Below are 15,689 nucleotides of genomic sequence, written 5' to 3' on the forward strand. Positions count from 1 at the left end.
AATGCAATGCCAATCAAAATCCCAACGGCATTTCTTGTAGAAATAGATAAAGCAATCATGAAATTCATATGGAAAAATAAAAGACCCAGAATAGCAAAAGCAATTCTAAACAGGAAGTGTGAATCAGGTGGTATAGCGATACCAGATTTCAAACTATATTACAGAGCAATAGTGACAAAAACAGCATGGTACTGGTACCAAAACAGGCGGGTGGACCAATGGTATAGAATAGAGGACACAGAGACTAATCCACAAAGTTACAACTATCTTATATTTGATAAAGGGGCTAAAAGTATGCAATGGAGGAAGGATAGCATCTTCAACAAATGGTGTTGGGAAAACTGGAAATCCATATGCAACAAAATGAAACTGAATCCCTTTCTCTCGCCATGCACAAAAGTTAACTCAAAATGGATCAAGGAGCTTGATATCAAATCAGAGACGCTGCGTCTGATAGAAGAAAAAGTTGGCTCCGATCTACATATTGTGGGGTCGGGATCCAAATTCCTTAATAGGACACCCATAGCACAAGAGTTAATAACAAGAATCAACAAATGGGACTTACTTAAACTAAAAAGTTTTTTCTCAGCAAGAGAAACAATAAGAGAGGTAAATAGGGAGCCTACATCCTGGGAACAATTTTTTACTCCTCACACTTCAGATAGAGCCCTAATATCCAGAGTATACAAAGAACTCAAAAAATTAGACAATAAGATAACAAATAACCCAATCAACAAATGGGCCAAGGACCTGAACAAACACTTCTCAGAGGAGGATATACAATCAATCAACAAGTACATGAAAAAATGCTCACCATCTCTAGCAGTTAGAGAAATGCAAATCAAAACCACCCTAAGATACCATCTCACTCCAGTGAGATTGGCAGCCACTATGAAGTCAAACAACAACAAGTGCTGGCGAGGATGTGGAGAAAAGGGTACACTTCCACATTGCTGTTGGGACTGCAAATTGGTGCGGCCAAGTTGGAAAGCAATTTGGAGATTCCTGGGAAACCTGGAAATGGAACCACCATTTGACCCTGCTATTGCCCTTCTCGAACTATTCCCTGAAGACCTTAAAAGAGCATGCTACAGGGATACTGCCACATCGATGTTCATAGCCGCACAATTCACAATAGCTAGACTGTGGAACCAACCCAGATGCCCTTCAATAGATGAATGGATAAAAAAAATGTGGCATCTATACACAATGGAGTACTATACAGCAATAAAAAATGACAAAATCATAGAATTTGCAGGGAAATGGATGGTACTAGAGCAGATTATGCTTAGTGAAGCTAGCCAATCCCTAAAAAACAAATACCAAATGTCTTCTTTGATATAATGAGAGCAACTATGAACAGAGCAGGGAGGAAGAGCAGGAAGAAAAGATTAATATTAAACAGAGACATGAGATGGGAGGGAAAGGGAGAGAAAAGGGAAATTGCATGGAAATGAAGGGAGACCCTCATTGCTATACAAAATTACATATAAGAGGTTGTGAGGGGAATGGGAAAATAAACAAGGAGAGAAATGAATTACAGTAGATGGGGTAGAGAGAGAAGATGGGAGGGGAGGGGAGGTGGGATAGTAGGGGATAGAAAAGGTAGCAGAATACAACAATTACTAATAGGGCATTATGTAAAATTGTGGATGTGTAACTGACGTGATTCTGCAATCTGCATTTGGGGTAAAATTGGGGGTTCATAACCCACTTCAATCTAATGTATGAAAATGATATGTCAAGAGCTTTGTAATGTTGTTAACAACCAATTAAAAAAAAGTTACATTCTTGTTTTCTCTCTAGAATTCTATATTAAACCAAATTAAAGGAATCAAGAATTAAAATGGAAGATCTGACCGAATCTTTCATCTAAAAACTAAGTGTCAGTTTTGTCTTTTTCATTTAGTCTTTTACATGAGACAACTGACAACCATCCATTTATTATCTGTAGCCACTATCTGTAAGAGAGCTGCAAATGGAGTTAGAGCTGAGAGGACATTTATTGCAAATTAGCAAAAGAAAATCCCAACAGAACACAACAGCGCCCCCCCCCCAGTTATAATTTGGAAAAGACTGCACAAGGTGATCCAGTTTCATTGTTCAAGACACTGCCCTCCGTCAAGCAATTTATTTATATTCTAGGTATAAATATTTTTCAGATTTAAATGCATTTTTTAAAAGCAAAAATACCCCCAAACTGTTTTGTCTATGATTCTCTTACTGCATAATTTAAACTTGCAGTAGAAAGAAGCAATATTAGCTATAGTTAAATTGTTAACAAATGACATATTTTCCTTCAATCAGTAGAAAGTTTATCAGTACAACATTTAAAACTAAAATATGCAATTCTATTACATCTCAAAGTTCTGAACACTGCTTGCTATCCATTTCTTTCAAGAAAGCTTAATAACAGATCAACAGGAAGGTGGGTGGTTTATGACTGAAGATTCCTGCATGTTGGGGAATCGCTGCCTTTGGCAAGCTTATTAGGTGACAGCTGATATACTGTTGGAAAGGACTCTGTGAAAATGCTATTCTGTTGCATCTTAATTCTTTTCCCTTGGATACAGTACAACTCTAAGACTTGAATGGCTTGCTATTTAACTGTAAGTGCTGATGCTGAAAATTCAATATATTACTTTGGTGTAAATGATCGTATAGTAATCACTACTGATATCACTGACTTCCTTCTGAAACAGATGCTAGGAAATGAATTTCCTGAATTAAGATAGTAGAGTGTTGAAATGCTCACTAAAAGTTAACATTCCAGATGTTCCAAGACTCTTCTAATTTCAAACTTTTTTTTTAAACATAGAGATAGAGCTACCTTCTGTTTCCTCTAATCAATCAATGATGTTGATATGATTCCGAGGTCTGTGTTAATACACTTCACATTGAGTGCTCTGAAATGTATATTTTCTGTGTAATTCTTTTATCATGATGTATTTGTCTCAAGTATGCTGGCTTTTAGTGTAATGTCCTCCCTGGAGTAGGATTATTTGTCTTTACAAGACTTACAATGTGTAAGACAAGATATCCCCTGAGGATTTTAAGGGATATTTCCTTTAAGTTGATTTTCCTTGAGGTGAGGCTGAATGTCAAATCAGAGACAAGAAAGAATCAGAGTTCGCCTGCCACCTTTTTTGCATGGCTGTAATTCTTTGTTTATATGTACATAAAAGCTCAAATATGCTATGTACTCAAATTAATTCTAGGGATGTTTATAGTAATAAAAATCACACAAATATTATTTTCAAAATTAGGAAATACTTAGCATACACAAATTTGGACTGATGATTAGCAAGTACCACAGGCATTCAGAAATGCTGTACACATAAACATACATAATACTGTCCTTTTGAGAACCCCTGGACTGCCCCTCCCCAAAACACGCACATACACATACAGAAGCCTGAGACCTAAAGTGGCATGGAAGATTGTTGCAAATTTCATGCTCTTTCTTCACTGTTCTATGTCTCTTTTCTCTGACCATGTGAGACTAAGAATGATTAAAAAATGGGCCAGAATGAGTAAGAAACAAAGTTTAATACCACTAAAACTATATTGGGAGGAGATTTATTATGCCAAGACAATTATTATAGACAAAGTGTGTCTGCTGCTTTAAAAAAAAGAAATTTGAAATCGACGAATGGCACTATGTGTAAGCAGGCAGTAAACTCTCTTTAAAAAAGAGATCCTTGGAGTGAGTTATAGTTGCTCTCAAATACATTAAGAATGAAAGGGTGACTGAATAATTTATCAATCTACCTATCACTTTTAATTAATATGCAAAATAGTACATTCTATTTTTTTAAAACTACCTTTTGTTCTATACTCGTATTACAATAGAAATAGTCCAGTTTTTTGCGACCTTCTTTATCATAAGAATTTCTTAGAAACACACTTGAAAATTAGCCTCTTTACACAATGGCCAAGAACATAGAACATTTTATACCCTGCCATGTTAAAGTCTTGATTGCTCACACATTCAGTCCTTTAAAATATGTTAGCCTGACAGGAAAGGTATTTTCAGATATTCAAAGCCAGGATTAGAAAAATCACAATAAAATGTAAATTACAGAACACTTTGGTAGGATGCACCAATCTTGGACTAGTGGCCATAAATTGATCTTGACAGAGCTCTTTACAGTCATGTTTAAAATGCGCAATTTTTTTTTTTTTTTTTTTTTTTTTTGGTGGTGGTTGTGCTGGGGCAAGGGGGAGGGGGGGAAAGGGGAGAGAATTGAACAACAGCAGAGGAGGTAGAGAGGGAAAATGGGAGGGGAGGGGAGGGGAGGGGGGATAGTAGGGGATAGGAAAGGCAGCAGAATACAACAGTCACTAATATGCCATTATGTAATAATGTGAGTATGTAACAGTTGTGATTCTGTAAGCTGTATTTGGGGTAAAAATGGGAGTTCAAAACCCAATTGAGTCAAATGTATGAAAGATGATATATCATGAGCTCTGTAATGTTTTGAAGAATGAATAAAAAATAAATAAATAAATAAAATGTGCAATTTAACCTGAAGCAAATAAAAGGTGTATATCACATCAATGCCTTCATAAGCAATCCTTCACTCTCTAGTTGAAGAACTATTTTTTTCATACTGTCAAAGAAGTTAAAAAAACACATTTTGCAATATTATTTTTTGCAGCTCAAATAGCTTCACTAAAGTTAAATAAAATATTATCTATACAATAAAAGAAAACCACTCCTTAGAACAAGAGCTAAACTGTTTATTAGAATTCCTAATTATGAACAACATATTGCATTGGAGAATAATGATATAACTTCCATCAGTGATACTATAAGAATTTGATAATCATAATTAAGGTCAATAAAGGTTCATACACAGTTTCTATTTTTATTTACGACTAAGCATAAGAATACTTACCAGAATACTCTGCTCTATTTTTCACTTTTGAGTAGTGATTTCAATTATTTTTAAAGGATGAGTTAGAAGAACCTTTCAGTTAAAAATCATACTGAAAAGGCAAACTTGGAGTTATAGATAAGAAGCATCACAATAAGGGTGACTTGAATGCAAACAGCAGGTTTGTGGCAATGCACCACTGACTAAGACTGAACAAGGAATTCTAAAACATTTTTGGATGTTTCACCTAATATTATTTTTTATAATTTGTCATAATAATGTTAGTTTTACAGTTAGGACATTTAGGCTTTTTCATTGAGTACCCTGAACATAAATTCAAAGTTGATAGATACTATATGGACATTTTATATAAGCTCATGGATTAGCCTATGACTCACACCAATATCCCTTTCTTTATGTACTGCATCTTCAAGCCAACTAGTTTTACATCCAAATATTAATAAATATGTAAAAGAAAACTATGAAGACGAAGACTTGATAACAATTACCACAGTCTACTATGCCCAAGTATTATACATGTTTGCAAAGTGTTGCCATGACTTGTAATTATCATTAATAAAACTAAACAAAATAAACACATCAAAAAATTTTGTCTCCCTATTTTAATTGTTTTGCTATTATTTCAACTCACAACACTTGTGTGGATATTCTGCTATTTTTCTATTCTTATACTTTCCAGGTAAGCTGCATTGTACAAATACGGTTTCTTTTTTTGCGTGTGGTGTGGGTGTATACTGTGGATTGAACTCAGGGGTACTAAACACTCTGCCACATTCCCAGCCCTATTTTGTATGTTATTTAGAGACAGGGTCTCACTAAGTTGCTTAGCACCTCACTGTTACTGATGCTGGCTTTGAACTAGCAATCCTCCTGCCTTAAGCTTCTGATGCCACTGGGATTACAGGCATGTGCGGCTGTACCCAGCTACAAATATGGTTTTCATATCTACTCCGAAACACATTCTTTGGAAGTTATTTCTTCTTGTTAATATGTAAAGAATTTGAGTATATTAATGACACTGACAAAAGTAAAAATAACTTGAAGTTGAACGCAAATTTGTTTATATCTGGCTCAACTTTAAAATTATTCCAAATATTCTTTACTTCACTAAAAATTAAGCATTATATTTATCTAGAGTTTTCAAAGCACTTTTTCTATATGAGGTAACTGGAGAGTCACCATGACCAAGTGAAAGGTAAGTCAGCTGTTATTATGTCTGATTTAAGTTTGAAGAAATTGTAGCTAAGTAACGACAATTTAGTCTCCTATATTCTCACTCCAAAATGTTCAAAGTGAATTTTCAAATAATAAGTAACACATACTTTATATATGCATATTTATAAGCATTACAAAAATAAAGATTAGTATGGCAAGTAGTTTTGCAATTGCCCCATCCCTGTTCTATGTATATACTAAAACACATGCTGACTTAGAACCATCTCAATTGAAAAGAGTCAGTTGACATTTAGGAGCATAATAACAATTAAAAAATTCTCCAGAGAAAACTGTTATTATGCCAGCTCTGCTTAGAAAGAAAATGCAGGGTTTCACCTAATATTTCTAGTTTTGCCATAGGGGTTTTCCAATCTAATGACAATGATGCCTTTCTACCACTTCCTGAAAATGCAGGCTACTAAACAATTAAGTACACTCTCAGCTATAACATTGGACAAATGAAGCCCTCTCTTCATGTTCATGAAATCCACTGTTCAGCAGGAAAACAAAGACCATATGACCCTCGTGTGCTCCAGAAATCAAAACAATTTGCTGATACCGTTGCAGAGAAAGAGTGCTGTGACCTCTCTGCCTACTTAGAAGATACAGGTGCAGCTTGGGAGAGAACAAATTTAGAGACTGACTCAGAAAGAATACAGGAAGGGCACAAGGCACAAGCAAATAAAAACCAAGCAAGACATACATCATGGTTAACTTTGCAGTGTTCAGACAGAAAGAAAGCTACATGTAACTTAAAGAAGATCAATGCAAGTTTCTAGACGACGACGACGACGACGAAGAAGAAGAAGAAGAAGAAGAAGAAGAAGAAAAGAAAAAGAAAAGGGGACCAGGAAAGAAAACAGATAGAGACAGAAACACCACCAATGAATAAACAAGACATCAGGACAACGCTGCCACAGAATCAAGGTCTGTCAAATAGTAACACAGAAATATTCTGGCAGAGGGTGGCTCCACAGGCGTCTCGAGTGCCACCAGGCATAACACTGAGAAACATGCTTCAGTGATATGTCATTGTCTCCAGAAGCACCTGCCAGGTTTTGGCACTGTCTCGAGTGCTTACATTTTATTACTGTCTGAGCACTTGGCCCACGTGCAAGGTATGAAAGTGGGTGTGAGTGTGGGTGTGGGGCTGTGTGGGTCCCTGTGTGTAGGCTGGGGCGTATGTGCCAGCATAGATAGAAGTATAATGATGCTAGTAACAACAACCGGCATCTATTGATTACTTAGAAGGCAAAATCACTAGCTAAATTCACAGAAGGACTCTGTGAGTTCAGCACTATAATTATGTTCTTATCTAACTGCAGATGATGAAGCTGAGGTACAGAACAGGTATCTGCCCCCAGTCATAGCTAGTAAGTAAAGGAACAAGGTAGTCTGGTTGCACATTTCATGTTCTTAATACTCTTTTTGTGTTTCCAAAGCATAGACTCCTGGTACATGTAATTTTTTTCCAGCCTATATCATTCCGATTCTCATGAACCAACATTATTGACTTTTACTGTGTGCTATTAATGAGTATATATATATATATATATATATATATATATATATATATATATATGGAATATCTTAGGAGGTAAATTGCTATGTAACATACAAATCACTGACAAAACTAGAATTAAAAATGTGTCTCTCTCCTTTTATCTTCTTGATTTCATGGGTCACAGTATGAAGTAATTATTTATACCTTTGACCAGTACATCTTCTGTTACCTCTGCAGGCTGCTAGCTGTTATAAGAGCCACAGTGGACACACGTAAAACAGGTAGCATAATTCCACCAAACCCTTTCCCACTATCTTTATGCACACACAGAGAAAGGCCACCAGGGGTTAAAATGGCTAATATTAAGAAGTACACAAGCTGGAGAGAGGGCCATGCCTGAAATCCCAATGATTTGGGAGGCTGAGACAGGAAGATCATGAGTTCAAGGCCAGCTGTACCAACTTAGCCAGACCCTCAGCAACTTTGTGAAATTCTGTCTCAGAATTTTTAAAAAATGAATTTAAAAGATTGGGGATATAGCTCTGTGGTAAAGCACTCTGGATTCAATCACCAGTGCAAAGAATAAGAAGCAAGAAGGAAGAAGAAAAAGAGGAAGGAGGAGAAGAAGAAAGAGAGAAGGAGGAAGAAGGAGAACAAGAAGAAGAAAGAAATTCACAAGAAAACATGGGTCTAGTTAACTTTACTTTGCTCCACACATTTCTATATTTTTGGTCACTTAATAAAAGTAAACTCCACCTATTTTTCTTCCTTCTCCATACACTTAACCACATTTTCAAATTTAAAACAATAGGATCTTGTCTAGTGTTTTGAAGTCTGACTGGAGTCACTTGGAACATCACTTTACACCCAGTGAGTGACAGTAGTAATTAATTTTCACCATGATTTTTATTATAATCTGTCCTTACCTTCCACTCCTATTCCCATGTTCTGACTGTCCTGGTCTCTAGCCCTCCAACCTCTGACATCTCTGTTCACAACTGAAACAATGTACTCTGTGTAATCACATTCCATTTGTTTTTCTAATATAAGACAAACCAGAACAAAATCCCCTGTGTTCTCAATCCCTTGCTAGATACCCTTTTTTGTTTGTTTTCTTCCTTTTTGGAATCAGGGATTAAACCCAGGGTGCTTAACTCCAGAGTCACATCCCTAACCCCTTTTATTTCTTGTTTAGAGACAGGATCTCCCTTAATTGCTGAGGTTGGCTTAGAACTTGTGATTCTCCTGCCTCAGTTTCCAGAGCTGCTGGGATTACAGGCGAGCACCATTATGCCCAAGCAGTTTCTGTTTTCTTACCTGAGGATTGCTTCTCTGCAATCCAGTTAGTATATTATTCATATCCTGCCTCCTCCAGGGTCAAGAAGTGGAGGCAGTTTCTCCCTCCTCAACAATGTAGTTTCCAAACCATTATTTTCCTCGGTTGGAAGGCACAAAAATAAATGCTTATACCTTTGGGGAGAAGGCCATCTAGTCAGCCTTCTTCCTGCTCTTGTCTGTAAGCTGCCTAGATGCAAGGATTTTTTACTTTAAATTTGGTTTATTCTAACAAACCATTCACTGATATAACTATTTTCCTAGCACTCATCAAAAGTTGCCCCTTTTTCTCTTCTTTTACAATAACTCACTCCAATGGCCATATTCTTGATTTTGCTTTGGTAGTAATTGCTTCACCTCTTCAACATTCCACTTAAAAAATGTGAGCTTTGTTTACAACTTAATTCAAAACCTATCTTTAAAAAATTTATTTTTATAACACTTGTTCTTTTGTAAAATATTACCATACATCTGCTGTCTTTTCTACCTATTGTATTCCTCCTGTCTTCTACCTTGACTTCCTGCTCTGTTGAGCTTCTATCCCATGATCTATAATTCAATCTGTGTTCCCTACAATGCCTTTCATCCCATTTTCTCCTTGTCCCTGCGTCAAAGCAGTCTGATGCAATCCCAACTCGGGATTGATCCAGATCTCTGCCTCTTAGCATCCCTGCTTGGTTGCTGTGCTGGACAGCTGGAGGGACAGAGGACAGTGCACTCCAGCTTCCATGGTGCTGCCAGACTCTTAACTGATGCAAATTCAGCAATGTCTGGTCCTTCAGATGTTTTTGCATTTGCCTCCTCTCACCTATTCTCCACACTTTAATAGGTTTTCATATCTCTCCATCTCTTCCACCTCTTCATTTACCAGATAACAATACCTTCTACTTCACAGGGAGTTATTAGATAAAATCATTAAGAATGCAAAATATTGATTTAGTTAAAAATATAAAGGTGTACTTTTAGTTACCACATCACTCACCACCCATACTTATAGGCTGCCTGTTGAAAAGAATACTTAAAGCTATATTTAAAACCATCAATAGTTTCTTTAAAGATTTAATCTTAGATGTCATGAAATTTCAGCTAATGCAAATAGGAAACATTGACTTGTGAAACTTCTTGAATTTAAATTTTATGGAAACATCAGACACAAGTAAATCAAGTCTTGTAGCTCTTAATAAAGTCAGAGAATAAATTAAATGTAAAACATACACATTTCAGCCAGATTTCTTTTGGCATTAACAGGCAGTAAAATGATCCACCGCACACTGCCAAGCTGCAGAGTTTTGTAGACCACTTCTGAAATGTAGTATGTAGTTTGTGTCAACCATCTGCTAAAACCTCTTTACTTCCTGTCATTTGGCTCACATGAAATTAAAATATCGATAGAAACAATTTCTGCAGGGAAATTGGAAAAGTTAATAGGAGAGTCAATTAAAGGTTTCATGAGATTATGTAGTCTAATTTCTTGATACTTCTACTGTTCTTAATTATATAACAGGACTAAGAATAAAATACAAAATGCAATAGAAAGTCGACTCTGCCAAGCATAAGCAAAACTATAAAGACATCTCTGGGTTAGGTCAAATGCTGTGCAATATTAGATTCACCACAAAAGCCAAGTCTGCATTCAACAGCAGCCATAGTAGTAAGAAAAATTCCAATAAAAAGGCAAACCTCAGCCCTATAATAAAAGAGTAAACACATTTAAATGCCACTGTCAGAACATGTTGGCTCCCTGCCTCAGTGCTCCTATTTTACAGCTAGGAATAGCTCTTCCTTTCCAACTGACTGAAGACTTGTTTCTGATTTCATTTTTAAAAAACATGAATGAATAAAAATCCTTGTCTCAGAAAGTACTATCTTATCAGGATTATTGAAGAAATGAATGTATAATTTAGAATTTATGCTTGGTTTCTTGCCTCTGTTGTCAGGTATGTTTATGCACTTCTTAGGCACCTGGCCAGGCTGCATGGATCTCTGGGATTATCCCTAAGGCTCAGAAAGCACCTCCTTAAAACTCCCTATTAGTGTATTTTCTGTTGAGCTAACCCATAATGTGCAATCTGCTTCCCCACCTGGTTATATAGTACCTTTTTTTTTTTTTTACTAATTCTAGTAATCTTTCTTGGCTATAGGTGGTCTTCAGCTCTATAAACCCAGGGAACCTTCTAGTCCTCTGCTCCTAGATTTTTCAGACCTGTCTCTTCTATTGATATTGAGACAGTGAGCAAACACTGTCCAATTCCAGAAAAGGCTCATGATAACCTCACTTAAAAATAGTTGCAACTGCTCCAAATAACCATCAGAAGCCAAGTAAATTCTACATCACAGTAAGAGAAGGAGTTTGTAACTTAGATTTTTTTAGTTCATTTATAAGACCAATTTTTTTATTTGTAGTGTCATAAAATTTCCAGAATAAATATATGTTCTATTACTTTTATGAGTTACAGAGAGAAAGAATCTCTTTTCAGTCAATCTCTTCATAAGATATTAAATTGTAATCCATAAAAAAGTTTTGGACAAATGATTCAAAATGTAAAGTAATATTTTTAATAGAAACTGACTATTATTTGTTAATTGCTGTTTCTTGCAGCAAATATCAATTTCTAGAAGAAGAACATATTAATGCAAACCTTGTGCATATAATATTGAACTGACTCTTAAGAGATAATTTTTGTAATCCTGAAAACAGCTTAACTTTATTATAAGCTAAATTCAGAGTCAAAATAACATGCATAAACTTCTACTGGATATCATTTTCTTTAAACAAAGCAATTTAAATAATCTATGCTGAAAAGAAATAAAATAAAACCAGAGAGCTTTGGAAATATGATTCTTCCTGAAGAGAAAAATAAAAAGAAAGAAAAAAACAGATTTAAACAGAATCACCATGATGATACCTTTTATGTCTGGAAAGAATGCTATACAGAAAAGTACAATTTTTGGAACTTGGTTATGGTTTATTGTAAAAATGATAAAATCTAGATGCTTCAATATGATATTGTAAAAAATATCATATTGTATGATATTGTATTAAACCCTTTCTACTGGTTTATAAAACAACTATAAATAAAATATTTAAAATGTTTTTGTAATTTGTATTTATGAAGCAACATAGGGGAAAACTAAAGCTAATTAGAGTTGGATAATATTATAGTCAACTAACCAATTGTTTGTTAATAGTCACAATTACATACGGTTTGACTTTTGTCATAATACTGGGATCAAATAAAGATGGGATAATTAAAGCAAAAAAAAAACACTGCACCTCAAATCAATGAAAACATAACTAGCTTGCTCTGAGTGGTTTAATAAAATAAGCACAAAAGGTCATATGTATAAAAATAAGCAACAATTCTCCATAAAGAAAACCCCAAATACAGTACAGATAAATTATTTGGAGAATTTTAACAAATTTGTAATATTGAATGGCCGATTTCCTCCTTATATCTAAATTCATTTTTGAATGAAATTATAGATATTTGAAAGTAAATTATTAGCCAAACATCTTAATTGTAATAAGCTGAAAATATGCATTGAGAGATTCCGGTTCAATGAAAGATAAAATATTCACATTCTACACAAATTATTTTGGCTTAAAATAATTAAAATACATGGCACTTAGTGATATAGGATATACTGTAAAGATATGAACAATGACATTTTTCCCATTGAAAACAGGGAGAAGTTATTTGAAAAATTTAAAAAGAAAACAGTTTCATGAGGACTTGTAAGGAAGAACACAATTTGGAACAGCATTGGTTGGTAGTAGTCGTACTACAATTTACCCTTATTCTCTGGCCTCAACTCAATTTAGGGTACAACTTGGAAGTGAGTATTATACTGAATAAAGAGAACACGAAGAAATTTTCCCTGAGACTACCTAAGAAGGTGAACATTATATTAAATATGACAACAACCCTTCAATAAATTTTCATGCAGTGATTTGTCCAACCAATAAACTTTCATTCATTGATTCATCTGAAAATTATTTACCAAGTGCTTATTATGGCCAGGCATTTTTCTTTTCAATGTTGATAGTCAATGAATAAAATAGTTCACTGGATTGTACTTTCTACTAAGGAGAGTCAGATCATAAACAATAGGCCTAATAGTTAAGCATATTCATGAGGTAGCTTAAAATAGGTGAGGAGGGCTTTCCAGAAAGATAAGAATATAAGAAGTTAAGGGGAATGAAGAGTGCTGGGAGAGGGAGCCAGACATTTTTAAGTAAGGTTGTTGGGAATCATATCTGTCCTTAGATTTGAAAAAGGTGAGGAAATCTATGGTGCTGAATCAAGGTGGGTGAAGGAAGGTATTCATGTAGAGTAACAGAACACCCAAATACCCATAGTAGGGGGCAAGCTACTTTTACTAGAGGTAGAGTGAGATAGTGAGAGAAAAAGAGGAAGAGTGTAGGACAAAAGTTCAGACAGAAAACATGATGTAAGAAAATCATACAGGCCTTAAAAGACCATAGAAAGTCTTTAGCTTTTACTCAGTACAAAGCCGAGAGACACTGTAAGTTTTTAATTAAGTACAAGATGGATATGATCCACATTATATTTAAAAAGTGATGCTTCTCATATATGTGTTGAAATAGACTGTGTGGAGACCAGACATGCAACAGCACATTTCATAAGGCCATCATATAAAACATTGCTCTAAGTAGAAAAATATGATCACACAAATATATGGTGTGTGTATGTGTGTGTGCATGCACACACTATTTACAGAGACCCTATGGGGACTTGTGTTCCATAAGAAATACCCTAGGAAATAAAATTCATGAATTCTTCATGTTCTAGAGGCAAGTACTTTTAGGTAATCTTCAAAAAGCATTGTGCCTCACAAGTAAAGTTTGATAGGAATTAAGCAGCTGAGAGTCTGAGTTTATAATCTCTGGCAGGATCTGTAGGGCAGGTCTATTGTGTTGCCATTCAAAAGTATAACCATATGCTTTGAAAAAAAATTGGTCTTTACACTGACACAAGACTAGTTTTGGTTATTACTGACTTACAGAAGTGATAGTGATGATTAATGGTTGAGAAATTTAAAATAAGGGCTCTGATTAGAATGCTTGCCTTGGTAGAAGGAAATATGATCTCTTGATCAGCTTGAGATGACAGAGGAACTATGGTATATTCATCAGCTTTTCACTGTTGTGACTAAAATACTTGACATAATCAACTGAAAGGAGGAAAAGTGTATTTTGGTTCACAATTTCAGAGGTTTCAGTTCGTGGTTGGCTAGCTCTATTGCTCTGGGCCTGAGATGAAGCAGAACATCATAGCTGAAGGGCCTGGCAGAGGAAAGCTACTAGGCTCACGACAGCAGGAAGGAGGAGGGGTGGGAGACAGGATCTAGGGACAAGAGGTGTTCCCACCACTTCCCATAAGCCCCACCTCTGAACACTGTATTGTTGGGGACCAAGCCTTAAACACATGAGATATGAGATGAGCCTTTGGGGGCATTTCATAAGCAAACCATAACATGTAGACACATTTAAGACTATTCTCAGGAAATAATTGCTCTAATATATGGTCAGAATAGCATGCATGACCCAATTCTGTGCTCCATTGTAGTGGTTTCAATTCAAGGGAAGACCATAAGGTGTCAGATTTTAATTTTATGAGAGGCATTAAGGTTTTGCCAAGGTATTTATTTTTTTATATTTGTATGTAAAATTTGTCTTACAACTGATATAAAAGTACAGTTACTACATTATGGATGATATGTTCATTTTTTCAACAGTAAACCTGAGAATGGCTCAGTGGTAGAGTGTATGGAAAATACACATGAGGCTCTGGGTTTGATTTTTGGCACCACATAAGACAGCTATTACAATTTCCAGTATTAAACATCTTTTTGTAGTTGGAAGATATTTGTCAGATTAACTATTTTTATTATTGATTTTCATCTTTGTTTTCTGACAAAAATTACATAATAATGATAGTAATGTATACCACATAAATATTAGAATGTAACAGTAAAGTATCATGTTAATTTTACACAAATCAGATATACAGAATATATCCCTCTGTCTCCCAATGTGGAACACTGGCTCTGGAAGGTAGAATTTGTATTTTAAATGTGATATCAAATGTATGAATAAGTCTCCAAAAGAATGCAAGTATGATTAAAGAGAAATGGCTCTCAATAGTAGGAATATTGATAAATTATTGGTTAATTTTCACACTCTACTTGAGTTGGTTACTATAAGCTAGTTAAATACAACATGGGGATAAATATGATTGCAGGAGCACTGGTACTGACATATATACCTGCATAGCAGATTATATTCCACATTGATTTGGCTAACTAAGATTATGTTCTGAGTATGAGTTTAAGTTTGGCTTAAAATAATTAAAATTCATGGCACTTAGTGATATGGGATATACTATGAAGATATGAACAATGACATTTTAGTAATTAAATTGAAGAGAATACCTGTAAGTACAGAAATTTCAGGGCAAGGTAAATATCATTGTCTTAAAGACTCAGTAAAATCATGCTATAGCATTACATTTTCTAAGATGTGTTGAGAAGAAATAATTTTAAAAAAACTTGCTGAAAAAAGGGATACTTGCTCAAGTAGATATTGCAAACTGGATTTAAAAAGTTAGTTCAGGAGTGTAGCTCTGTATAGAGCATGTGCTTAGCACATGCAGGGTTCTGGGTTCAATCCCAAGCACTAAATAAATAAGCAAACAAACAAATAACAAAAA

The 15,689-nt window shown here is 35.1% G+C and overlaps 1 protein-coding gene across 2 annotated transcripts in view; it reads right to left on the bottom strand.

Annotated features, from left to right (window-relative positions):
• KHDRBS2 (KH RNA binding domain containing, signal transduction associated 2) overlaps positions 1-15,689 on the bottom strand; it is a 539,121-nt gene that overhangs the window by 222,850 nt on the left and 300,582 nt on the right. The window lies entirely within an intron of this gene.

This window comes from Spermophilus citellus (assembly GCF_964194105.1).
Source record: "Spermophilus citellus genome assembly, chromosome: 5".
Classification (NCBI taxonomy): domain Eukaryota; kingdom Metazoa; phylum Chordata; class Mammalia; order Rodentia; family Sciuridae; genus Spermophilus; species Spermophilus citellus.